Genomic DNA, 27,070 nt, shown 5'->3' on the forward strand with positions numbered 1-27,070 from the left:
CACTCGAAAAACACCGTTTGAAAGACAAGGCATAGCTGATAAACACCGAACGTGAAAAATCTTTCTGATGCGTATTATAATGTCAACACTCAACCTTCTCTCCGGACACCGCTACCATACTCAGCAAGAGAGAACTGTTCGATGGCAAACAGAGGTTTTTCCAGAATCACTGGCGACTCGAGCACGAAGTTACTGCAGCTCTCGCCGTCTGTCGGATTTTATCACATATAACGTAAAATATAAATCGTATTTAATACGACTAATCAAAATTAATTTTCGAAGTTACTTGTTTTCTACATCGTCTTTTTGTAATCATTCCACTGTCCATTACGCACGCCACACACTATTTATAAACGCAGCAAAAATCGATTCCTTGTAATACGTTACAGTATTTTTGCCACTTGAATCGTAGATGGTAGAGATATTGGCGGATGTACTCTGTCAGAGTAACGAGAAACAGAGAATGGGCTGCAGTCGCGGCATGGTAGCAGGTAGCTGGCTTTGAGATCGTAGCACCAGGCGGACGGCCTGGAGCGTGTGTCGATGAGACTTCTCCTGGACTATTTTGGAGGCTCCAGCGCGCTTCTCGGAACGCGACAGAGGAGGAGTGTCGCTGTGACGGAACACTTTACGCGGCTTTCGCAACATCGCAGTCGGTCGGCTGTGGGCTCTGCGACGGTAATCAATGCCAAAGAGCGCGTAGGGGCGGATCGCTAAACGCCTCGTTTGCCGTGGTAATTGGAAAGCAACCTTCACAGAATTTATTAGCATACGACGTAAATTAAATTCTCCCTACCTTGGGAGAAGTTTAAATGTGACTTAGAGACAATGGCTTATTACTGCATTAACGCTCCGTTATCTGGATATTATTTAACTTGGTTGCTGTGAAGCGGAAAGGTCTGCAGCCCAACCCCCCAGTTAGGTCTAGGGTTCTCTACTGGAAATGATCTGTGTCTGTGAAAAAATTATGTTGCTCCGTTGTACAGGTTCCGCTTTTACCTGCGGCTCCTTTGTAACTGTGCTGCTGGATAAGTCGATCCTCAGATCGGAGGAAAGCGTAAGCGTCCTGCCACGTATAGGAGAGCCACTGGTAAATTTGCTATCTAAACATATTCACGTCGATGACCACTTTATTTACATAGATATTCTCCTATTTGACACAAATATAGTGTGTCCCTGGTGGAAACCGCAAATATTTCGTAAATGGTTCAACACAGCGGAACAGTATTTTCTATAATTACTGATAAAGAAAGGGATGAGTTCTCTTAATTGTGGTTAATGTTACTAACCGACAGAATTTACTATGATTTGTGTACAAAAAGTGCAACCGTGTACGTTTTCAGAGACATTCGAGATCTCTTATAGACGGGAGTATGATGATATCGCTCTTATAAGGACATCACACACATCCATGCCCGAGGCAGGATTTGAACCTGCGACCGTAGCGGTCGCCCGGCTCCAGACTGTAGCGCCTAGAACCGCTCGGCCACCCGGGCCGGCAATAAATGTCATTTTTGTCAGTTCAGCAGTAACATAATTTAATGTGTTGTAGCTAACTCGAAAATAGATGTGGAAGATATTAAAGATCGAGAAAACTCTCTCCCCCTCCCCCTCCCCCTCCCCACTCTCCCACTCTCCCACTCCCCCTGTGTGTGTGTGTGTGTGTGTGTGTGTGTGTGTGTGTGTGTGTGTGAGAGAGAGAGAGAGAGAGAGAGAGAGCGAGAGAGAGAGAGGGAGAGAGAGAGAGAGAGAGAGGGGGGGGGGGAGGTTAGGTGAAAGAGGAGAAGGATAGTTTGAACAAATATGTACACTTCACAGAGAATAACCTGTACGTGCAATGAAATAATCTATCAGCCTATATAACAATTTATATTAAATGAGCAGTCTCAATAAAACAAAACAAATAGTTGGAGGATGCCCTCTGAGAACCGTTTACCTGTAGAGAACCCTCAGTTGTATGTTTACCATTTACAATTTTTTTTTTGTATGAATCCACCAGCTTATCATTGCTACTGAATTATCAAATTTGCAGTGTGACCGTTTTGACGTAGAAATGTTTTGTCGTGAGACTAGTCCGAGACGCGGTAGCTACCTAAATACCAGCTAGCTGCCAGGAGCAGTTGCGTGCCCACGGGGAAGCGCTCTGTTGACAAGGAAGCGGCTGCTCCAGTGTTCTCCAGCACAGGATGCGGCTTGCGTGTGCGGCCGACGCACCGCCAGTGATGACTTTATTGTGGAAAAGGCCGCAGCGCACCGCGCCGCTCTTACAGGAATTGCGGCGACGGCGATGAGCAATGTTTGTCCAGGATATGACGCTCTGCCCCCCGTGAGCGACCTACCAGAATATACTCGCCTTCCTGGGGAACGACTCCACAGCCCATGGAACAGCCTACCTAAGAGCAAGTCGGCAAAGTGTGTACGCTTCGCTTTATTCTTTCACGTTGTGTGTACCTTCGCTTAAGCAAGAAATGAGACAGAACAGGTACGCTGAGTTCGACGTTCGTTACAATTTATGATATTCTTCTATACCGTACATCTTCTATAATATACATTACTGCGCCACGAAAGAACAAGAAGTTTAAGGTTTAACATCGACCACGAGGCTATTAGAGACAAAGCGCCACACTCTCGGACTGGACAGCGATGAGAAGCAAGTTGTTCACGTCTTTCTCAAACAAACCATCTCGGTTGTTGATAATCCTTCCGGGTTATATGGCCGTGGCCCAATTCTTCTATTCCTAACGTTTCGTCCAATACTACGTTGGACATCTTCAGAGGTATGGCTGGTCCTGCTGAGTCCTGACGACTCGGCAGGGCTCAGCAGGACCAGCCATACCTCTGAAGATGTCCAACGTAGTATTGGACGAAACATTAGGAATAGAAGTATTCCATGGACGACGGCCATATAACCCGGCAGAATTATCAACAACAGTACCATCCGGTCGTGAAAGCCTTCATTGTATGAAAACCATCTCGGTGTTCACCTTAAGTGATTTGAGGGAAGCACAGCAAAATTGAACTATCGGTAGGGAAATTTACGACGATGCCCCAGACTAATAGATGTCTAGTGCTTTAATTACTCCGTCACCTAAGTCGAATATCGTATTACAGAACAGCTTGAAGTATTCATAAGCGTGCTGTTTCAAATCAGATTTACGTTAATTAGAAAGCCTACTTTTTAATATGCTAATGATAATGGCAAATAGGATACAACAGAATGAATGAGACACCTCTCTCCCCTCCTTCCCTCTCTCTCCACACATACACGACCACATAATCGTAACATAATCAGGCATAAAATGCAATGCTGGAAACCAATGTGCTACCAAGTCGCCCAAAAGTAAAAAGTTTGTGTGCTATTGTGAACTGCAAATTGTGAGACGAAAGACCAGTTCAGAATAACAACTAAAACGTTTGATAAAGAAAAATTGAGTTTTCTTGAAAGGTTTCGGACTTCGCATCACATTTCTTACCCCTGAAATTTGCCTATATCGGTACTTCAGAAACAAAGGTGTGGTGGAACCGCGTATCATTCAGCATGATTTTTGTCACTTGTTAGTAATGCTTGTTTTCGGAGTTTGTAAGGTTCAACAGGCTCTGAGCACTTTGGGACTTAACATCTGTGGTCATCAGTCCACTAGAACTTAGAACTGCTTAAACCTAACTAACCTAAGGACATCACACACATCCATGCCCGAGGCAGGATTCTAACCTGCGACCGTAGCCGTCGCGCGGTTCCAGACTGTAGCGTCTAGAACCGCTCGGCCACTCTGGGCGGCGGACTTTGTAAGGAAGTAAAGTTCTAAATCAGAACGCTGTTAGACTGTTTTGTTGTTTGATTCGGGAAACAAAACGTCCTAGGGCAGCCAATGATGCTCAGTTGTCATAAGCCGTAACAGGAGAGATCTTAGTACATCGGCATGAGTGATTTTTGTGCATTTACTTGACGGAATTGTGTACTTCTGTCTCCTTGAAACGCTTTATATTACTGTAATTCAGTGGACGTTACTACTAGACGCATTTTCCGGAAGAAGGCAGAGTTCAAATACTCATTTCTTTCACAAACAGTGCTTGAAAATTATATATATGCCTCTGAACGATTTGTTACTAGTGTCAAGTAATTTTAACAGGTCATACGACGCTAATATACAGGGATTTTCCCAGATCTCTCACGGAATACTGGCTCTTGCAATTTTCTAGCTATAATCACGTTACATCATTGACGCCTGTCTTCCAGTTGTGCCAGTTATATTTCAGACACTCTCTTGCGATCAAATCACTCTGTGAACGTTCGCATTGTTATGCTCCTTGTATGCGCTGTTTCGTCTGTCGGCCATCCTCTTTTAAGTTTTCTTCAGTTTTACATAAAAACACGAATGATTGTTTTAACACAGCCACGGCGGGTTGAGTTGTCGCGCTCAGTTCCTAGTACCACCTCGACGTCTACGAGACGGTAAATTTAATTTCTCCTGTTTACTGACATTAGCGACAGCTGACGATAATTTCATTTCTTGTTTTTATTGAAATTAATGACTTCCGTGCACGGTGCAGCCCCAAGCACAGCGACAAGTGGACTGCAAGTTTAACAACTTCCGTCATCTATCAAAACTGAAATGGGTGGAATCGAAGCAGTTGAGAAACGTCATAAAAACGCGATATGCAACCTAAAAGTAGGAAATTTAGAGTAATACGTGTGTAAACATAAAAAGAATGTTTGAAATGCTATTTTCGTTAATGGTTCATGCTAGCCACGAGCGTAAACTCTCTAGGGCGCTCCAAATTTTGACGTGTTACTTTGTCCGCGCAGTCGGTCTGTTTTTTGGACACGCGAGGCATGGTGTGCGCAGACAAGCGCTCTACGCAAAGAGAGCCGAGTGTCGGTCGTCAGCGAGGCTGCGTGGACCAGAGCGTGTCGTTGTCTGAGGGCGGCTGCCGCTTATCTCGCAGTGGAAATAGCAGCTCATCCTAATTGACCGCAGCGAGGAAGCTAGCCGTGATTAGATAGCGCCACTTCGCATTCCTTCCTTCTGCAGCTGCTGTGCGCTAGTTCTTCCAGGCACAGCTAAGCTAAGCATGCACGAGAGTAGGTCTTCCTGGCTAGAGGATGCCACAGAGTGAAGTTAGAAGCCAAAATCTCTCTCGTTCAATCAGTTTCAGAGCATGCAGGACGAACATCATTAGTTCATTTTTCCATATTGTAGCTAGTAATTGTCTACCTTTTATCAAGACTCGTTTCACTATTCAAATGTTTGAGACCTTAACTTTTCCCGGCGAATCGAATGTTCAAATAACTTACGGGTTTGCTGCCGGGTGAGGTCGTCGAACACCGCCGATATTTCGACAGGAGCACCACCTGCCATTCTCAAGGCACAAATGCAAGGAGGAAAAGAACCAAGGAAGAAAAAAACAAAAACAAATTTAATACTTCGGTTCACAGAGGAGAAACAAGGAAGATACCACACACAGAACAAGTGTCAACACAACCAAAGATAACCAACGGCAGAAATATCGATAGTTACTATTAATCAGTAGGTGAGGTAGCACTAATTCTGTCCCTCTGTTTTTTGATGTGAGAGAGAGCCGGATTCCAAGCAGCATTTAAACAAAAACCACCATCTCTGTTAATAAGGTTGCTTGATAGTCTGATTTCAACAGCTTCCTTAACAACACTGTCCCAATAGCTGGACGTGCAAGCCAGAATGTCTGTTGTTGTATTCCATAGGATGACCGGTGTCAGGGCAATGTTCTGCAATAGCGGATTTGCTCGGCTGTTGTAAGCGTGTGTGAGGCTTATGTTTAATACACCGATCTTCGACAATCCTGATTGTCTGACCAATATATGACATGCCACAACTGCAAGGAATACGATAGACCCCAGCCTTACGCAAACCAAGATCATCTTTTACGGACGCCAACAGGGCCTTAATCTTAGAAGGTGGTCGAAAAACACATTTCACATCATATTTCCGCAAAATACGGCCAATCGTCTTGGAAATGCTTCCTGCGTAAGGCAGGGTGTGCTCCTGTCGAAATATCGGCGGTGTTCGACGACGCCACCCGGCAGCAAACCCGTAAGTTATTTGAAGATTCAAAAGTTACTTACAACTCTTCTTTTGCCATATCCTTTTTTCCGTCGCCTTCCTTTCCCCGTTTCTTTTTCACAAGTGTATTCCATTTCCAAAGCAAATAACATTAAGGATATCATCCAGAGGTCACTCGTGTTAAATCTGTTCCTAATTTGGTAGCACGTAATTCACTGCGACGCACACGGCTTTTTTTTATGTAGAATTTAGTTTGCATTCTTCTTGCGTGCCGGCCGCTGTGGCCGAGCGGTTCTAGGAGCTTCAGTCCGGAACCACGCAGCTGCTACGGTCGCAGGTTCGAATCCCGCCTCGGGCATGGATGTGTGTGAAGTCCTTAGGTTAGTTAGGTTTAAGTAGTTCTAAGTTCTAGGGGACTGATGACCTCAGCAGTTAAGTCCCATAGTGCTCAGAGCCATTTGAACCATTTTGCATACTCACTATTAACGGTCTTGGAATTTATTTAGTAGAATTTCGCGAGGTAATAGGGACATCCGTTTGATCTGTTCAACCCAATATAGGTCTTGTATATGGTTCAAATGGCTCTGAGCACTATGGGATTCAACTGCTGAGGTCATCAGTCCCCGAGAACTTAGAACTACTTAAACCTAACTAACCTAAGGACATCACACACATCCATCCCCGAGGCAGGATTCGAACCTGCGAGCATAGCGGTCTCACGGCTCCAGACTGTAGCGCCTAGAACCGCACGGCCACTCCGGCCGGCCCAACTACAGGGATTAACTTTACGAATGCGATCCCCTATTATCTGATATTCAGATGTTCATTCTGTTTTGATGAGTCTGTTACTGTATCTCATCCCCTGCACTCTTCGCCCCCAAGAGTCTGCCGGTTACTATTTGTTGACGATTTCCCCTCCTCATGGGGTTGGATTCTGTGACTAAGAACGTCGGAACCGTCTCTGCTAACCACCTGAAGATGCTGCTTTAATGCAGCGAAACCGGACGTGACTAAATCATAACTTAACAAAAGTTTGCGGTTTTATTCAAGTTCAGTTAAGCTCTAGTTTTCAGAATTCTTCTATGACAGCGTAACGTACGATTAAATATTCCAGTTCACATTTACGACTCAAACGACACTGTACGACGTCAGTGACTTCGCCGAACTTCTCAATTGCCTTTTATTCTTAGGTTAGTGAATTTTTACCATTCTGAAGTGCACACGTTCATATTTCACTCCATTAAGAGCAAGGTTTTTCACCTTCTGACGAGATTGAAACATTTTTCTAAATCTTCTAGTGTATTTGCGTGAATGTTTTCAAAAATGGTTCAAATGGCTCTGAGCACTATGGGACTCAACTGCTGAGGTCATTAGTCCCCTAGAACTTAGAATTAGTTAAACCTAACTAACCTAAGGACATCACAAACATCCATGCCCGCGGCAGGATTCGAACCTGCGACCGTAGCGGTCTTGCGGTTCCAGACTGCAGCGCCTTTAACCGCACGGCCACTTCGGCCGGCGTGAATGTTTTCCTCGGGTTATACTTCGTCGTAAATAGGCATATCATCTACAAAAAGTGTTCGTTTACAGATAATAGTCTGTGGAGGAATAAATATCTATTGCCAATGTACGTCGTAAGGGAAGCATAGATTATTTGCATGTGAACTCTGGGATGTTAGATCTGTCGGTCTCTTTTGCGCCTCTGTACAGCATAAACTTTTATACCACGTTTCCATCTTGACCCCAACTCACATGAAAACTTTGACTTTACACTCACGCTTCATTCATCCGTACTGCGAAGTTAAACCTTTGCAACAACCAATTCATCTCGCATATTTGCCCCAAAATCTCAGTGCAAGTACAACGTCGCCGCTCCCGCATTCAGGCAATTAGAGCGTTTATTCACGCAAACATATTTCTTTAAAAAAGATTACTCTTAGCTCCTGAATTAAACTTATTGTTTGTGTTTTCCAGATTGCCGCCTTTGAAACCGCCGCATCGCAAACTGCAGTGGTCAGTCCTGCCCCGTCAGCTGGAGGCAGGTAACTATACTGACTGGATTAACATCTGTGTAGCTGCATTATAAAAACAAACGGATATTGCGACGACTGTGCAGTTGGTTCTTCGTAGAATATTTTATACATCATGAATGATAAATACACGACACTTCTGTAATATTCTACAATACCTGTCATTCAACTAGCCGATTTTCGGCTGCCAGGCTATCATCACGGACGTATTCATCTCTGTAGCTGATGATGACATAGCAGCCGAAAAATGACTAGTTAATCTCTCTCTTTCTCCATGTGCCTTCTCTTTCTCAGTACTTGTATATCTTGAATAGTGAGTGCATGTGCGTGTGTGTATTTGTGGAGAATTATGTCACCTGGTTTTTCTGCACTCGTTAAAGTATATTTTATGGTATTAACTTTGTCAATTGAATATTTGGTAAATTCTCGCATTAACATATCGCAAGGATCGAAAGTTGCAGAATATTAGTTGCTTTCGGCGGGCTACGTAAAGTAAAAATCAAATAAACATGACATACAAGGTGAGAGAAACATATAAATATTTTAAAATATTTCACGCGACCAACCGAGTTTGAGACCCGCTACCCTTTTTCTAACGGCCTGATGCTAAGTACCATTTGTGCACCAATAAAGCACCTTTGGATTCTGGAAATGGTTTGTGAACTCGCTTGATACGCGGTAGTACACTACTGGCCATTAAAACTGCTACGCCACGAAGATGACGTGCTACAGACGCGAAATTTAACCGACAGGAAGGAGATGCTCTGATATGCAAATTATTAGCTTTTCAGAGCATTCACACAAGGTTGGCGCCGGTGGCGACACCTACAACGTGCTGACATGAAGAAAGTTTCCAACAGATTTCTCATACACAAACAGCAGTTGACCGGCGTTGCCTGGTAAAACGTCGTTGTGATGCCTCGTGTAAGGAGGCGAAATGCGTACCATCACGTTTCCGAATTTGATAAAGGTCTGATTGTAGCCTATCGCGATCGCGGTCGCGGTTTATCGTATCGCGACATTGCTGCTCGCGTTGGTCGAGATCCAATGAGTGTTAGCAGAATATGGAATCGGTGGGTTCAGGAGGGTAATACGGAACGCCGTGCTGGATACCAACGGCCTCGTATCACTAGCAGTCGAGATGACAGGCATCTTATCCGCATGGCTGTAACGGATCGTGCAGCCCCGTCTCGATCCCTGAGTCAACAGATGAGGACGTTTGCAAGACAACAACCATCTGCACGAACAGTTCGACGACGTTTGCAGCAGGATGGACTATCAGCTCGGAGACCATGGCTGCGGTTACCTTTGACGCTGCATCACAGACAGGAGCGGCTGCGATGGTGTACTCAACGACGAACCTGGGTGCACGAATGGCAAAACGTAATTTTTTCGGATGAATCCAGGTTCTGTTTACAGCATCATGATGGTCGCATCCGTGTTTGACGACATCGCGGTGAACGCACATTGGAAGGGTGTATTCGTCATCGCCATACTCGAGTCTCAACCGGCGTGATGGTATGGGGTGCCATTGGTTACAGGTCTCGGTCACCTCTTGTTCCCATTGACGGCACTTTGAATAGTAGACGTTACATTTCAGATGTGTTACGACCTGTGGCTCTACCCTTCACTCGATCCCTACCAAACCCTACATTTCTGCAGGATTATGCACGACCGCATGTTGCAGATCCTGTACGGGCCTTTCTGGATAGAGAAAATGTTCGACTGCTGCCCTGGCCAGCACATTCTCCAGATCTCTCACCAATTGAAAACGTCTGGTCAATGGTGGCCGAGCAACTGACTCGTCACAATGCGCCAGTCAGTACTCTTGATGAACTGTGGTATCGTGTTGAAGCTGCATGGGCAGCTGTACCTGTACACACCATCCAAGCTCTGTTTGACTCAATGCCCAGGCGTGTCAAGGCCGTTATTACGGCCAGAGGTGGTTGTTCTGGGTTCTGATTTCTCAGGATCTATGCACCCAAATTGCGTGAAAATGTAATCACATGTCAGTTCTAGTATAATATATTTGTCCAATGAATATCCGTTTGTCATCTGCATTTCTTCTTGGTGTAGCAATTTTAATGGCCGGTAGTGTATTTAGATTTTAAGCTGATCCGCTTATCAACGCCATATTAATTTTGTTAACTGAAAGCTGTTTCTTCGCGGGACTGTTAGCGGTGTCAGCCCAACGTTCCCCTTAATTCAGTAATGGCGCGCGCGCGGTCTGTGATCCCCGCTGGGGGGCGGTGCAGTCCACGGCCCACGCCCCTAGCGGGCGCTCTTCTTATGTTTCAGGGCGGCACCCATTCATCACCATAATGTTTGCGGCGTGAGTCACGGGCCTCTGATGCACGCCTGACGACCCTCCCTGGCGCCCCCCCCCCCCCCTCGACGTCCACCGCTGCACCTAGCGACCACGCCCAATAACCGGCCACACCCTCGAAACCGCCGTCCACCCCCGCAGGCATTATTTCCGGCGTTAGCGGCCACTGGCGTTGCGGTCACGTTGCCGTTCTTTCCTTCCTCGTTGTCATCTGGTAGCAGCCAGACTTACGACCGCTGTGTTTCTGGAACCATCCTGTGTGCCGTAGCCTGACGGCAACTCGGCAGCTCACCGTCGGGACTGAAGCGCCTAGAACCGCTCGGTCAAAGTGGCCGTCTAGAAAACTAGGTGTAAATATTGTTACAAACGACTGTGAACTGAACTTACCGCCGTTTACATCGGAAGAATAACTATACGAGCGACAAATGCTAGCTGAAGACAAAACTATCTCTGAAGACGAGTTACTAGCTGAAGACAAAAAACTAGCCCTGAAGACGAGTTCCTCAATAGCTATCGGTAAAAGTTCATACCATTACTCACTTGTTCGCTGATTTCTCAAGCCTGTCGACACAGAAATAGAAAAAATCGTATTCGTGCTTATCAGAGAAACTAGTGTGAATATATTAATACCAACGGCATCATTTGTTTGTGATAAGTAAGGTAAAAAAACAACATTTAAGACCAATGGTATAAAACATTACCGATGTCACTTAAAATGCCGTGTCTGGTCCTCTGAGAGTGTGCCAAACAGGAAAGACTATTCTATCATTCTGTCATACGTCGCCAAACGTTATTATGCAACAGGATGAGTCCGTCCAGTGGCATTCCTGGGCGTTTTGACTTTATGACACATCGCAGTGTCCGCAAAGTGCCTTCATAGCGGTGCGCACTGATTGTGGTTCGACGCTCGACGAAGAGAGGAAGCGTCCTGTTGCACAGTAACTCCCGCCCCCACACTGACAAACGGACAAAGGCTGCACTTCAGCGATTTAGATGATAAACTCTGCAACATTCTCCGTACAGACCGGATCTATCAGAGGGCGATTCCCACAACTTTGGCTACCGGAAGAAAGACATGCGTGGACGTCTCCCAGTGGATAAATGTCTTAACGCGTCTGGTGATTACTTTTGAATGGAAACATTGTAGGGTGGCGTTGTGGCGGGTGTTTAGTCTTCATTTGGTTGCCCCTTGTATTTGTTGTTGTTGTTGTTGTGGTCTTCAGTCCTGAGACTGGTTTGATGCAGCTCTCCATGCTACTCTATCCTGTGCAAGCTTCTTCATCTGCCAGTACCTACTGCAACCTACATCCTTCTGAATCTGCTTAGTGTATTCATCTCTTGGTCTCCCTCTACGATTTTTACCCTCGACGCTGCCCTCCGATACTAAATTTGTGCTCCTTGATGCCTCAGAACATGCCCTACCAACCGGTCCCTTCTTCTTGTCAATTTGTGCCACAAACTCCTCTTCTTCCCAATTCTTTTCAATACCTCCTCATTAGTTATGTGATCTACCCATCTAATCTTCAGCATTCTTCTGTAGCACCACATTTCGAAAGCTTCTATTCTCTTCTTGTCCAAACTATTTATCGTCCATGTTTCACTTTCATACATGGCTACACTCCATACAAATACTTTCAGAAACGACTTCCGGACACTTAAATCTATACTCGATGTTAACAAATTTCTCTTCAGAAACGCTTTCCTTGCCATTGCCAGTCTACATTTTATATCCTCTCTACTTCGACCATCATCAGTTATTTTTCTCCCCAAATAGCAAAACTCCTTTACTACTTTAAATATCTCATTTCCTAATCTAATTCCCTCAGCATCACCCGACTTAATTCGACTACATTCCATTATCCTCGTTTTGCTTTTGTTGATGTTCATCTTATATCCTCCTCTCAAGACACTGTACATTCCGTTCAACTGTTCTTCCAAGTCCTTTGCTGTCTCTGACAGAATTACAATGTCATCGGCGAACCTGAAAGTTTTTATTTCTTCTCCAGGGATTTTAATACCTACTCCGAATTTTTATTTTGTTTCCTTTACTGCTTGCTCAATATACAGATTGAATAACATCGGGGAGAAGCTACAACCCTGTCACACTCTCTTCCCAATCACTGCTTCCCTTTCATGCCCCTCGGCTTTTATAACTGCCTTCTGGTTTCTGTACAAATTGTAAATAGCCTTTCGCTCGCTATATTTTACCCCTGCCACCTTCAGAATTTGAAAGAGAGTATTCCAGTCAACATTGTCAAAAGGTTTCTCTAAGTCTACAAATGCTAGAAACGTAGGTTTGCCTTTCCTTAATCTTTCTTCTAAGATAAATCGTAGAAAAAATATAAACAAGAGCAATTTGAACATTGTATCGTGCTGCCTTACGATTTAGACGCAGTATTAGAATGGTGACGTAGTCCTCTGGTGGTTTTCTCTCCCACAGACAAACATAGCGCTGTATTACGTCCAGAAGCGGCATTGTCAAACTTCCCCAAGTACAGCGGAAGTCGTGGTGCTATCCATATTCGTCAAAGTCTCTTGTCCATTACTAAATAACAACCGCGGGAGCAGTAATTTTATGATAGGCTGCTCTTGGAGAGCAATCAGCTCCGGTAGTTAATGCGGAGCGTTCTGAAACGCCGAATCATCAATCAAGGAGCGCGGAAGCGCCTCTAGCGGCGGCCCGGGGAGCCTGCGCCGTGGGTGGACGGCGGACGCCGCCTTCCTGCCTCTGAATTGCCGTGACGTCAGCGGGCGCGTGCCCTGCTGCTGGCCGGGGCATTCCACCGCTCGCACGCTGCAGTCAAGCCGGACTTCATCTACTGGTACTGACCGAACAAGACAAGAGCCGTAGGCGTACACTGAGAGATCCCCCAGGAATGGAGCGCAGAGGTGCGATGGGAAACCGTACGTAGTCGGTTCGAATGCTTTTCTTTTCTTTTTTTTCCCCTCATTAGTCCTTTGGTTTGATGCGGCCCGCCACGAATTTCTCTCTCGTGACAAGCTTTTTATCTCAGAGTAGCAACTGCAACCTGCGTCCTCAGTTATTTGCTGGATATATCCCAATCTCTGTCTTCCTCTACAGTTTTTACCCTCTGCAGCTACTTATAATACCATGGAAGTTATTCCCTCATATCTCACCAGATCTCCTATCATGCTGCCCCTTTTTCCTGGCAGTGGGTTCCATAAGTTCTTTTCCTCAGCCATTCTGCGCAGATCCGCCTCATTCCTTCCCTTATCAGTCCACGTGAGTCTGAATTGGTTTCAGGGATTAATATTGAATATGGTGCAGGTGGTTTTAGTTTGATTTTATTTTTGGCTGAATATACTAGAATTGTTTTTATGAGAGCCGGCCGAGGTGGCCGAGCGGTTCTAGGCGCTACAGTCTGGAACCGCGCGACCACTACGGTCGCAGGTTCGAATCGTGCCTCGGGTATGGATGTGTGTGATGTCCATAGGTTAGTTAGGTTTAAGTAGTTCTAAGTTCTAGGGGACTTATGATCTCAGATGTTGAGTCCCATAGTGCTCAGAGCCATTTGAACCATCACGTCCATTGTGCATTCCGACGGACTTGGGCAATTCCAGCAAGACAATTCGACAACCCACACGTCCAGAATTGCTACAGAGTGGCTCCAGAAAACGTCTTCTGAGTTTAAACACTTGCACTGGTCACCAAACTCCCCAGACATGAACATTATTGAAACTTTCTGGCAGATTAATACTGTGTGCCCGACCGAGACTCGAACTCGGGACCTTTGCCTTTCGCGGGCAAGTGCTCTACCAACTGAGCTACCGAAGCACGACTCACGTCCGGTACTCACAGCTTTACTTCTGCCAGTACCTCGTCTCCTACCTTCCAAACTTTACAGAAGCTCTCCTGCGAACCTTGCAGAACTAGCACTCCTGAAAGAAAGGATATTGCGGAGACATGGCTTAGCCACAGCCTGGGGGATGTTTCCAGAATGAGATTTTCACTCTGCAGCGGAGTGTGCGCTGATATGAAACTTCCTGGCAGATTAAAACTGTGTGCCCGACCGAGACTCGAACTCGGGACCTTTGCCTTTCGCGGGCAAGTGCTCTACCAACCGAGCTACCGAAGCTGTAAGTACCGGACGTGAGTCGTGCTTCGGTAGCTCAGTTGGTAGAGCACTTGCCCGCGAAAGGCAAAGGTCCCGAGTTCGAGTCTCGGTCGGGCACACAGTTTTAATCTGCCAGGAAGTTTCATATCAGCGCACACTCCGCTGCAGAGTGAAAATCTCATTCATGAACATTATTGACCATATCTAGGATGCCTTGTAACGTGCTCTTTAGGAGAGATCTGCACCCATCGTACTCTTACGGATTTATCGACAGCCCTGCACGGTCGATGATGTCAGTTCCCTCCAGCACCACTTCAGACATTTGTCGAGTCCGTGCTACGTCGTGTAGCGGCACTTCTGCATACTCGCGAGGGCCGTGCACTATATTAGGCAAGTACACCAGTTTATTTGGCTCTTCAGTGTATATCGAATACGGGGTAAACATATTGGAAAGCGTCGCCACTGCGTGGTACTGTGCCATTAAGAGAGCCGGTGCTGCGGTCACGCAGACGTGTAGCGGGCTGGCGGCGAATGAGGTGCTCAGAATGCGGCGGTTGTACGAGACGCCGAGCGCACGCACTCACACGCACTCACGCGGGCTACGTACAGGTGCGCGTCGCGCGCACAAGTCAGGCTTGTTTTATGAGGTCTGCCGGGAGGGGGAGATTCCGCAGCGAGCAGTGACACGCGCTCCAGCTCCAGGGCGCGGCGGGTGGTGGGTGGCGGCAGCGGCAACGGCAGCGACAGCGGCCAGCCAGCTCAGCGCGTCACCGCCTACGTAACACAGCCCGCCAGGACACCGGCTTCGGGTGCGAAACGACTTCATTAGGCCGGAGGTGACGGGCGAACGGCCTGTCGCAAAGCATTCCTCCCAGTGGCTGTGGCTGCCTTCTCACCTGCCAATTACGCGAAGGTGCAGGTGACACGATTATCCTCTCTCCATCTCGATCCTCTTACTTAAACATCCAAAACCATGTACTTTGATTTATGGCTCCAGTAATTCTTCAGCGGCTGAGCTAAGGCAGCTGTCAAGTGCCTTCAGATGTAAAGATACATTTAATGGCTTACCTTGTACAGCGTTAGGCAACGGCCCTGCCGCAGTGGATACACCGGTTCCCGTCAGATCACCGAAGTTAAGCGCTGTCGGGCGTGGCCGGCACTTGGATGGGTGACCATCCGGGCCGCCATGCGCTGTTGCCATTTTTCGGGGTGCACTCAGCCTCGTGATGCCAATTGAGGAGCTACTCGACCGAATAGTAGCGGCTCCGGTCAAAGAAAACCATCGTAACGACCGGGAGAGTGGTGTGCTGACCACACGCCCCTCCTATCCACATCCTTATCTGAGGATGACACGGCGGTCGGATGGTCCCGATGGGCCACTTGTGGCCTGAAGACGGAGTGCTTTTTTGTACAGCGTTGATGGCGACATTCCAAGCTACCAGTTGGCATTATTTGACGAGCCGCGACACGGTCGCTAACAGAACAGTGATGGAAAAAGTGGAAAATAAATTTCTTTTATATCTTTCTATGATCACAAAATTTTTAGGTCCTTAGACTACAGGTTTCGGTTAGCGACGACCATCATCAGATCTCGGTACCGATTTGCTGCTTCAGTTTACAGAGACTTCTGACCCTATTGTAAGCGCGGCATAACCGGACGATCGCCCATACAAGTACTCGCCACTTCTGACGGTTCATAACTTCGGTGATGTAATGGCAACCGGTGCATCCACCTTGGCACGACCGCTGACACTAAATGATTCAAATGGCTCTGAGCACTATGGGACTCAACTGCTGTGGTCATCAGTCCCCTAGAACTTAGAACTACTTAAACCTAACTAACCTAAGGACATCACACACATCCATGCCCGAGGCAGGATTCGAACCTGCGACCGTAGCAGTCGCACGGTTCCGGACTGCGCGCTTAGAACCGCGAGACCACCGCGGCCGGTCGCTGACACTAACACGATACACTAGCGGCTTGGCGTTCAAGGAAACTCACGAACGATGCATTACATGTCGATCAGGTCATCATGTATACTCCGTTACACACACACACACACACACACACACACACACACACACACACAGAGAGAGAGAGAGAGAGAGAGAGAGAGAGAGAGAGAGAGAGAGATTTCATGTTTGTGCCTGGGACGTATTTTCCCACGACGTATCACAAGAAGCTCCAATCGCCCCATCGCGACCAAGGTTTAGGGAGGTTTCTCTTGGTTGCATGGCGAATGCCGGAAGCGGAGATTCCCTCCAGCAGTCTTCTCAACTGCCTCATTCCGAGCTCGCTAAGACTGGGCCGATAAGAACAGAGAAGGATAATGAACTGATCTCGAGTAGCCATTTTTGCGCAGTAGCACAAGGACGAAATGGGTATACAAAACAAAACCCAAAAAAACTTGCGGTTCGATCAGTGTCCTATCGTTCCCTACTTAGCACTGCCTGCTGACTAAAGACACAGCGCGCGATCCTTTTAAAGCGCTTGCAAGGTAGACGGACGGCCGGAAGAGGTCACGGCTGTCGCTCACCTTGGCAAGGACGCCGGCCTCGGAGGGCCCCGGACTGTGTGAATCATCTGCCGTCAGCTCTAGCGGCCTGCGTGCGGCTGGCGCGCGCGCGCACACACACACACACACACACACACACACACACACACACCGGCCTCACGCCAAGTTCCTCGTGCACATCTGCGGCGTGCGAGTGGTATACGCCGCCCATCCCCTCCCCCCCAATTAGTGCCCATCGGATGTCGGCTCGTAGTGGTTATCGGTTCGAAGAAAAGAGTTCTTTGGCGCGTGGCCGCTAAGAGTTACGACCCTGCCGCCGCGACGCTCTAACTCGCCGATAACGCGAGCATCCGAACAACACGAGATCGCTCCTAGCGTGCAGTAGCTTTCCGCGGCGTAGCCGGTTCGCGTAGTCAGAGGACAAAAGTTTTGCCCTTTTCTGATACGCGTTCTGGTTGCGTAACTTACTATAACGTACATGGCACAGAAAGACAGCGGACCTCAAACCTAGAGCAACCTGCCATCGGGATTTGCAATGTACTGCTTGCGACGGACTGCAATGCAGAGGAGCTATTCAGTGCGATGTTTGGCACAAGGGACTATCTGACCTGAAACTCTCCTGGCAGATTAAAACTGTGTGCCGGACCGAGACGCGAACTCGGAACCTTTGCCTTTCACGGGCAAGTGCTCTACCATCTAAGCTACCCAAGCACGACTCACGCCCCGTCCTCACAGCTTTACTTCCGCCAGTACCTCGTCTCCTACCTTCCAAACTTTACAGAAGTTCTCCTGCGAAACCTTGCAGGACTAGCAAGCGTAACATATCAGTGTACTACAGACTTGGACAGGATTTGTGATTGGTGTAAGGAATGGCAGCTAACTCTAAATATAGATAAATGTAAATTAATGCAGATGAATAGGAAAAATAATGTTTGAATACTCCATTAGTAGTGCAGCGCTTGAGACAGTCACGTCGATCAAATATTTGGGCGTAACATTGCAGAGCGATATGAAGTGGGACAAGCATGTAATGCCAGTTGTGGGGAAGGCGGATAGTCGTCTTCGGTTCATTGGTAGAATTTTGGGAAGATGTGGTTCATCTGTAAAGGAGACCGCAATACGACCTATTCTTCAGTACTGCACGAGCGTTTGGGATCCCTATCATGTCGGATTGAGGGAGGACATAGAAGCAATTCAGAGGCGGGCTGCTAGATTTATTACTGGTAGGCTTGATCATCACGCGAGTGTTACGGAAATGCTTCAGGAACTCGGATGGTAGTCCCTAGAGGAAAGGAAGCGTTCTTTTCGTGAATCGCTACTGAGGAAATTTAGAGAACCAGCATTTGAGGTTGACTGCAGTACAAATATTACTGTCGCCAACCTACATTTCGCGGAAAGACCACAAAGATAAGATAAGAAAGATTAGGGCCCGTACAGAGGCATATAGGCAGTCATTTTTCCCTCGTTCTGTTTGGAAGTCGAACAGGGAGAGAAGATGCTAGTTGTGGTACGAGGTACCCTCCACCACGCACCGTGTGGTGGATTGAGGAGTATGTATGTAGATATTTCACAACGCGAGACTGTACGACATTTGCCGGCCGCTGTGGCCGTGCGGTTCTAGTCGCTACAGTCTGGAACCGAGCGACCGCTACGGTCGCAGGTCCGAATCCTGCCTAGGGCATGGATGTGTGTGATGTCCTTAGGTTAGTTAGGTTTAATTAGTTCTAAGTTCTAGGAGACTGATGACCGCAGAAGTTAAGTCGCATAGCGCTCAGAGCCTGTACATTTACGCTTACAGCTGTGGTTCGCAAGTTGGTACGGATAGGTGACTGATCAGAGAGGGTGGCAAGGCTCTGTTCATAGCTGGTGTGATAAAATCGTGCCTATTTTCCCTGCCGAGTGGCGGCTTGTGGCCACGCGCCCCTAGCCCGAAGCCTCAGTAAACGGTCGGTTAGCCGCCGGGGTCTAGGGAGGGACGCACAGTGACTGATGCTAGCTGGTGTCATCTGGCGAGAGGCGGGGGGCCGGCGGCAGCGACCGCGTTGCGAGGAAGCTGCGATGCGACACCCCCGCAGTTCCGGCGCCGCCGCCCACTCCCCAGTTTCCGCTTCCGGTCGGAGCAGCCCGCGTCCATCACGCCAGCCTCGGGGACGCGCCGCCCCGTCGCGCGGACACGGGCGGCCGTGCAGCACAGGCGCTGGCGGAGGGCATCAATCCACGTCCTCGCCATCTCTCTTTCATTTCTGCTGTTCTTTTGGGCGCACTCTTCCCAAACATCTCTCTTGAATAATCATCTTGTGGTGTTGCAGTTCTTCCTCTTATATCCGTCCTTGCTATGAAAATAGGATGAGGAATTCCGCCGTATGCAAGAAACCTTTTTAGTTTTGTTTTACCCACACATGTTTCGGCACTTTTTGTGCCATCTTCAGTGGGTAATTTTTTATTTTCTTACTGTAAAATTGTTCTTACATATGAACAATTACCGGAACTTTTGGCACATTATATTTACAATTGTGAACCAGTAATTATTGTAAAATAGTATACATGATTTGTTCACAGTTCACAGTTGAAATATTTACTATCGAACTGATGAGCTGTGTGTTGCTTATAACATTAAGTCTAAAGTACTAGTTATAACTTAATTGGCAAAAGAGTGGATGTATGAATCAGTTTACGTATCTTACATGATGCTGTTGTTGTTGTGGTCTTCAGTCCTGAGACTGGTTTGATGCAGCTCTCCATGCTAATCTATCCTGTGCAAGCTTCTTCATCTTCCAGTACCTACTGCAACCTACATCCTTCTGAATCTGCTTAGTGTATTCATCTCTTGGTCTCCCTCTGCGATTTTTACCCTCCACGCTTCCCTTCAATACTAAATTGGTGATCCCTTGATGCCTCAGAACATGTCCTACCAACCGATCCCTTCTTCTAGTCAATTTGTGCCACAGACTCGTCTTCTCCCCAATTCTATTCAATACCTCCTCATTAGTTATGTGATCTACCCGTCTAATCTTCAGCATTCTTCTGTAGCACCACATTTCGAAAGCTTCGATTCTCTTCTCCAAAGCATTTATCGTCCATGTTTCTCTTCCATACATGGCTACACTCCATACAAATACTTTCAGAAACGACTTCCTGACACTTAAATCAATACTCGATGTTAACAAATTTCTCTTTTTCAGAAACGCTTTCCTTGCCATTGCCAGTCTACATTTTATATCCTCTCTACTTCGACCATCATCAGTTATTTTGCTCCCCAAATAGCAAAACTCATTTACTACTTTAAGCGCCTCATTTCCTTATCTAATACCCTCAGCATCATCCGATTTAATTCGACAACATTCCATTATCTTCGTTTTGCTTTAGTCGATGTTCGTCTTATATCCTCCTTTCAAGACACTTTCCATTCCGTTTAGCTGCTCTTCCAGGTACTTTGCTGTCTCTGATAGAATTACAATGTCGTCGGCGAACCCCAAAGTTTGCATTTCTTCTCCATGGATTTTAATTCCTACTCCGAATTTTCTTTTGTTTCCTTTACTGCTTGCTCAATATACAGATTGAATAACATACGGAGAGGCTACAACCCTGTCTCACTTCCTTCCAACCACTGCTTCCCTTGGATGCCCCTCGACTCTCACATCTGCCATCTGGTTTCTCTAAAAATTGTATATAGCCTTTGGCTCCCTATATTTTACCCCTGCCACGTTCAGAATTTGAAAAAAGAGTATTCCAGTCAACATTGTCAAAGACATTTGTTTTGGTAGCTTGTCTGCTACACAATGTACAACTTCTCATCTGCAAACTGCAAAATGTAATTTTTATTTTTCCGTTTATTACGTATTTACAAACGGAAATGAGTAATACCACGTTTTTTGTGTGTAACTTACGATTTTGATGTTGTAGTGCGTTCTCATATGTTGTTGGCGAGGTGAATAGGCTGATTTCGTGACCTAAGGTCGCTTGAAACTGCACTTTCTCCGATTTTTCAAAACATAGCAAAGAGTTCTTCGTACTGTAGTACTTCCCACGTCCGCCAGCGTACTTGTGCTAAAACCCGAACAGTTCTTCGACAGGAACAGAGTACATGAGGCAGTTCTAGGTGTCGCGTCATTGATCACTGCAAAATGAAGCTCATTGGATTCAAGCAACCATATGGCTTCACTAAAAATCGAAGGAGAGACATTAGTAGAAGAAATTAAAGAATTCGATTATGTGGTCTAAGGGGCTGCAGTCATGGACTGTGCGGCTGGTCCCGGCGGAGGTTCGAGTCCTCCCTCGGGCATGGGTGTGTGTGTTTGTCCTTAGGATAATTTAGGTTAAGTGGAGTGTAAGCTTAGGGACTGATGCCCTTAGCAGTTAAGTCCTATAAGAATTCATACACATTTGGACATTGTTTCGATTATGAAGGAAACGAGAGTTCGCAAGACTGTCGTCTCAAGGGACACATCACGAGCAGATTGGCTGTACGTACGGAAGACACATCCTGCTCCTTGCTGTGTTTTGCACGGTTCTGGCTGCGGTAACGGAGACGGAGAGACGTGTGTACCGTTCCAAAGCTGCGTGCCTTAGTCGTCAGGGCGCATGACAAGGAAATAGCTCTCTTTAGGCCCAACAGCGGCCGTCTCTGACATGTGGAACGACACACGCACGCTATAAATGCTCTTCTCCCGCTCGAAAGTTTGAGACTATGGAATACGCTTCCTCTCTCCAAATAGTCGACTTCGCAGAGGGCAAATGTTGCTGTAAGCAATAGTACCTTTCACCAACAAATGTAATACGTCGTGTGGTTGAGAAAGGGATTAATAAAAGTATCAGAGAGAAAATTGTTTGTTTTTACTCGAGAATCAACAACATTATCGCGATCAATAACTGGGAAGATTACGCAAGAAATAGATTTTCATTGTTATAGTGGCGTTTACTATTCAGAACGAACTAAACACTGTAGTATCATCCATTGCAGCAAATCTGGATACGTGATTGGTTCAGCGTATGCACAAAAGTACTTAATTTACAAGTTCTTCTTCTAGGAATACACAAATGTTTATACTGCGCTGTCGGAAGGCCGATAGGACCACACGGTTTCCGACCATATTAACGTGTATTGACAATCACGTCTCTGGCGGGGAACTTTTGCGTTGCTTTAACTCCTTGAGTATTATTTCTGTCAACACGAATAACGCCCAAGGAACCCCAGTTTTGGCCACCACGGACATCAATAGAAGTCAACGCAGAAGGAAAGTTAATATCACGAAGAAGTGCAAATGGTTCAAATGGCTCTAAGCACTACGGTACTTAACACCTGAGGTCATCAGGTTTACAACTACTTAAACCTAACTAGCCTAAGGAAATCACACACGTCCATGCCCGAGGCAGGAGTCGAACCTGCGACCGCAGCAGCCGCGCGGCGCCAGAGTGAAGCGCCTAGAGCCGCTCGGCCACAGAGGTCGACTTTTCCATTACAACGCAAGGCCTCACACAAGTCTGCGCACCCGAGGAGAGTTCACAAAACTTCATTGGATTGTTCGTCTTCATCCACCCTACAGCCCGGATCTCGCACCTTCCGACTTCCATCTGTTTTGCCCAATGAAGGATGCACTCCGGGGGAAGGAATACGAGGATGATGGGGAAGATGTGGATACAGCAAGATGTTCGCTCCGACATCCTGATTTTGGCATCCTGATTAAAACCATCGTGCTTTGAGAAAAAGAAAAGAAAATAGGGTGCATTACTTGTCGAACACTCCTCGTATTACAAGTTGTACGTCAGCAAATGTACCGGGTGATCAAAAAGTCAGTATTAAATTGAAAACTTAATAAACCACGGAATAATGTAGATAGAGAGGTAAAAATTGACACACGTGCTTGGAATGACATGGGGTTTATTAGAACCAGAAAAAAACCAAAGTATTGATAGACGCGTGAAAGATCTCTAGCACGCGTCTTTTGGTGATGATCGTGTGATCAGCCGCCACTTTCGTCATGCTTGGCCTCCCAGGTCCCCAGACCTCAGTGCGTGCGATTATTGGCTTTGGGGTTAGCTGAAGTCGCAAGTGTATCGTGATCGACCGACATCTCTAGGGATGCTGAAAGACAACATCCGACGCCAATGCCTCACCATAACTCCGGACATGGTTTACAGTGCTGTTCACAACATTATTCCTCGACTGCAGCAATTGTTGAGGAATGATGGTGGACATATTGAGCATTTCCTGTAAAGAACATCATCTTTGCTTTGTCTTACTTTGTTATGCTAATTACTGCTATTCTGATCAGAAGAAGAGCCATCTCCCGGGCATTTTTTGAACTTTTGTGTTTTTTCGGTTCTAATAAAACCCCATATCATTCCAAGCATGTGTGTCAATTTGTACCTCTCTATCTATATTATTCCGTGATTTATTCAGTTTTCAAATTTATGCTGACTTTTTGATTACCCGGTACTTTTATTTTTTGTCGTATTCGAGTGAGCTATGCCCGATAGAGCACGGTGAGGTGTAAGGCGTAATGTGGCGGTCCTCGAGAGGCGACGGACCCCAGGAAGCGGCTATCTGGAGCGTCCCCACGTTCCCACCTCCGCGGTGGGCTGCCGGGCCCCCACAGTAGATAAGGGGCGGCGACGCCCCGGCCTGGACCACGGTGGCACAGAGGCGCTCCTTGTGGCCGGCAGCTGCCGCATCCTCCCACGCACGCCGGCCTCGGCGGCGATGGCGCCTCCCCCGAGCCGCGCCGCGCCGCTTTTTGTCTCTCGACAATACGGCTTCATTTGGTGGCTGCCCGTCCCCTCCCCACCCCCCCCCCCGCCCCACCACGGCTGGTAAGTGACCGCCGCCACGTGCTCCGTGTACTTTGCCCCGCCGCTGAGTGGTACGTCCTCCAAGTGGAACAGCACGACTCGGCTTGACCTGGCAGACCTCGCCGTTTGCTGACTGGACGCCCCTACTGAAATCCTACTTCTCAACAAAATACACTGAAGGCGCGAAAGCCACGGGATAGCAACATGCACGTACATGGATCACGTACTCGTGGTGCACATATACAGATGGTGTTTTTTTTTTTTTTTGTCATCAGTCTACTGACTGGTTTGATGCAGCCCGCCACGAATTCCTTTCCTGTGCTAACCTCTTCATCTCAGAGTAGCACTTGCAACCTACGTCCTCAATTACTGTCTTCCTCTACAGTTTTTGCCCTCTACGGCTCCCTCTAGTACCATGGAAGTCATTCCCTCATGTCTTAGCAGATGTCCTATCATCCTGTCCCTTCTCCTTATCAGTGTTTTCCACATATTCCTTTCCTCTCCGATTCTGCGTAGAACCTCCTCATTCCTTACCTTATCAGTCCACCTAATTTTCAGCATTCGTCTATAGCACCACATCTCAAATGCTTCGATTCTCTTCTGTTCCGGTTTTCCCACAGTCCATGTTTCACTACCATACAATGCTCTACTCTAGACGTACATCCTCAGAAATTTCTTCCTCAAATTAAAGCCGTCTTCGGAATTGTGTGGATGATGCTTTTCCGAAAGTCAGATGGTATGTCGCCAGACTCATATATTCTACACACCAACGTGAATAGTCGTTTTGTTGCCACTTCCCCCAATGATTAAATTGACGCACAATATTTTTAGCGCAACGGAATCTGACTTTCAATAATCCCTACAAAAGAATGGCCCTGACTAACATTAACCTATACCTTTCACAAATCACTTACCTCACAAAAATCTTCGTTACTCAAGATTCAAACTACTGAAGGCACTACCTACTGATAGGCATAGTTAGCAAATGAAAGATTTTGATAGAGAACAAACAATGTATTTACCTTAATAGTGTTCAAAAGTCATAATATATATATATCAGTTCATGATATCCAGTCTTACAAATTTACTGTCTCTGTCCAGATCATCCGCTCTCAAAACTCCGCCATCTCACCCCCCACATCCATCACTGGTGGCGGCTCACCTCCAACTGCGCAACCCTACGCGCTGTTTACATCCAACTGCCCTACACTACAATAGCAAATTCCAACAATGCAAACCAGCCTCAGACTGTACACAGCACAGTCAGTGATTTTCATACAGAGCGGTACGTGGCGTTACCAACATAAAAAACTAAACAGCCTACTTACAATGTGTGCTCAGGTGATTCATACGAAAAGGTTTCCGACAGCCCAAGTCAAGAATTAATAGAGAGTCAACGCGGACTGGTAGTTGGAGCTAGACGCGTGACACATTCCATCGGGGAAATCATTAACTGGGGTAGGACGTCAAACGGGACGACCTGGAGCAGGAGAGACACCACAGGACATTTTAATTTCCACTGTCTAGAATTTTAAAAATAAATTCATAAGTGACCAGAAAAGATTCAAGATTTACACTTACAGTAATGGAAGTTCAAAAATATAAGAAAATAATTTATTTTTTTCCACATTTGTATTTCACTTTTTGTTCACTTACCATTGGCTGCATTTGTTGTTATAGGTACAGTTTTCTTCATAAGTAAGGGAGATTCTTCGATGAATTTTGCACAGCATACAAACCATACTTACACGTGTATGAAAATCTAGAATTTTCCAAATCTATTAAAAATTGTGGTAAAAATTGAGATAATTAAATGCAAAATTTGAGTTTTTTTCTAAACATGAAGTTTAAAATGTAACAGCACATTCATTTTTTCATAAATTAAATAATCTCTAGAGTTTCATACACCTGCAAGTACGGTTTGTATACCGAGCGCGGTGGCGCAGTGGTTAGCACACTGGACTCGCATTCGGGAGGACGACGGTTCAATCCCGTCTCCGGCCATCCTGATTTAGGTTTTCCGTGATTTCCCTAAATCCTTTCAGGCGAATGCCGAGATGGTTCCTTTGAAAGGGCACGGCCGATTTCCTTCCCAATCCTTCCCTAACCCGAGCTTGCGCTCCGTCTCTAATGACCTCGTTGTCGACGGGACGTTAAACACTAACCACCACCACCACGGTTTGTATGCTGTGCAAAATTCATCGAAGAATCCCTCTTACTTATGAAGAAACGTGTACCTGTAGCAACAAACGCAGTCAATAGAAGTGAAAAAATGGTGAACTTCCACAAGTAATAAATTTTTTTTTTTTTTTTTTTTTAAGTTCCACTCCTAAGAGTGTGAATCCTGAATCCTTTATGGTCATGCTGATAAGTTTTATGAATTTATTCGTAAAAGCGTAAAAAATGAAGAGAATAGAAGCTTTCGAAATGTGGTGCTACAGAAGAATGCTGAAGATTAGATGGGTAGATCACATAACGAATGAGGAGGTATTGAATAGAATTGGGGAGAAGAGGAGTTTGTGGCTCAACCTGACTAGAAGAAGGGATCGGTTGGTAGGACATATTCTGAGGCATCAAGAGATCACCAATTTAGTATTGGAGGGCAGCCCGCATCTCGTGGTCGTGCGGAAGCGTTCTCGCTTCCCACGCCCGGGTTCCCGGGTTCGATTCCCGGCGGGGTCAGGGATTTTCTCTGCCTCGTGATGGCTGGGTGTTGTGTGCTGTCCTTAGGTTAGTTAGGTTTAAGTAGTTCTAAGTTCTAGGGGACTTATGACCATAGCAGTTGAGTCCCATAGTGCTCAGAGCCTTTAATCCCTTTAATCCTTATTGGAGGGCAGCGTGGAGGGTAAAAATCGTAGAGGGAGGCGAAGAGATGAATACACTAAGCAGATTCAGAAGGGTGTAGGTTGCAGTAAGTACTGGGAGATGAAGAAGCTTGCACAGGGTAGAGTAGCATTGAGAGCTGCATCAAACCAGTCTCAGGACTGAAGACCACAACAACAACAGCAACATAGACAGTGGAAATTAAAATGTCCTGTGGTGTCTCTTCTGCTCCAAGACGGCCCGTTTGACGTCCTACCCCCATTAAGGAATTCAATATTCTGAGATCCATGGTGTCAAGAGTACGCTGAGAATACCGCTTTTTGGGGCATTATCTCTCACCGCGGACAACTCACAAGGGAACCTCCCCATCGGACCCTCCTCAGATTGTTATAATTTGGAACAGTGGATAGGCCTTGAAAGACTGAACACAGATATCAATCGAGAAAACAGGAAGAAGTTGTGTGGAACT

The 27,070-nt window shown here is 46.5% G+C and overlaps 1 protein-coding gene and 1 pseudogene across 1 annotated transcript in view; both read left to right on the forward strand.

Moving 5' to 3' along the window:
• The window catches only part of LOC124798203, a 443,817-nt gene that overhangs the window by 101,818 nt on the left and 314,929 nt on the right, over positions 1-27,070 (forward strand). The window contains exon 2 of the mRNA XM_047261505.1: positions 8,016-8,083. The gene's annotated coding sequence lies outside the window, so the exon portion shown is untranslated. The remainder of the gene's footprint in view (positions 1-8,015; positions 8,084-27,070) is intronic.
• Positions 15,556-15,673, forward strand: LOC124799398 (annotated as a pseudogene).

The sequence above is a fragment of the Schistocerca piceifrons genome, chromosome 5 (assembly GCF_021461385.2).
Source record: "Schistocerca piceifrons isolate TAMUIC-IGC-003096 chromosome 5, iqSchPice1.1, whole genome shotgun sequence".
NCBI classification, from domain to species: Eukaryota; Metazoa; Arthropoda; class Insecta; order Orthoptera; family Acrididae; genus Schistocerca; species Schistocerca piceifrons.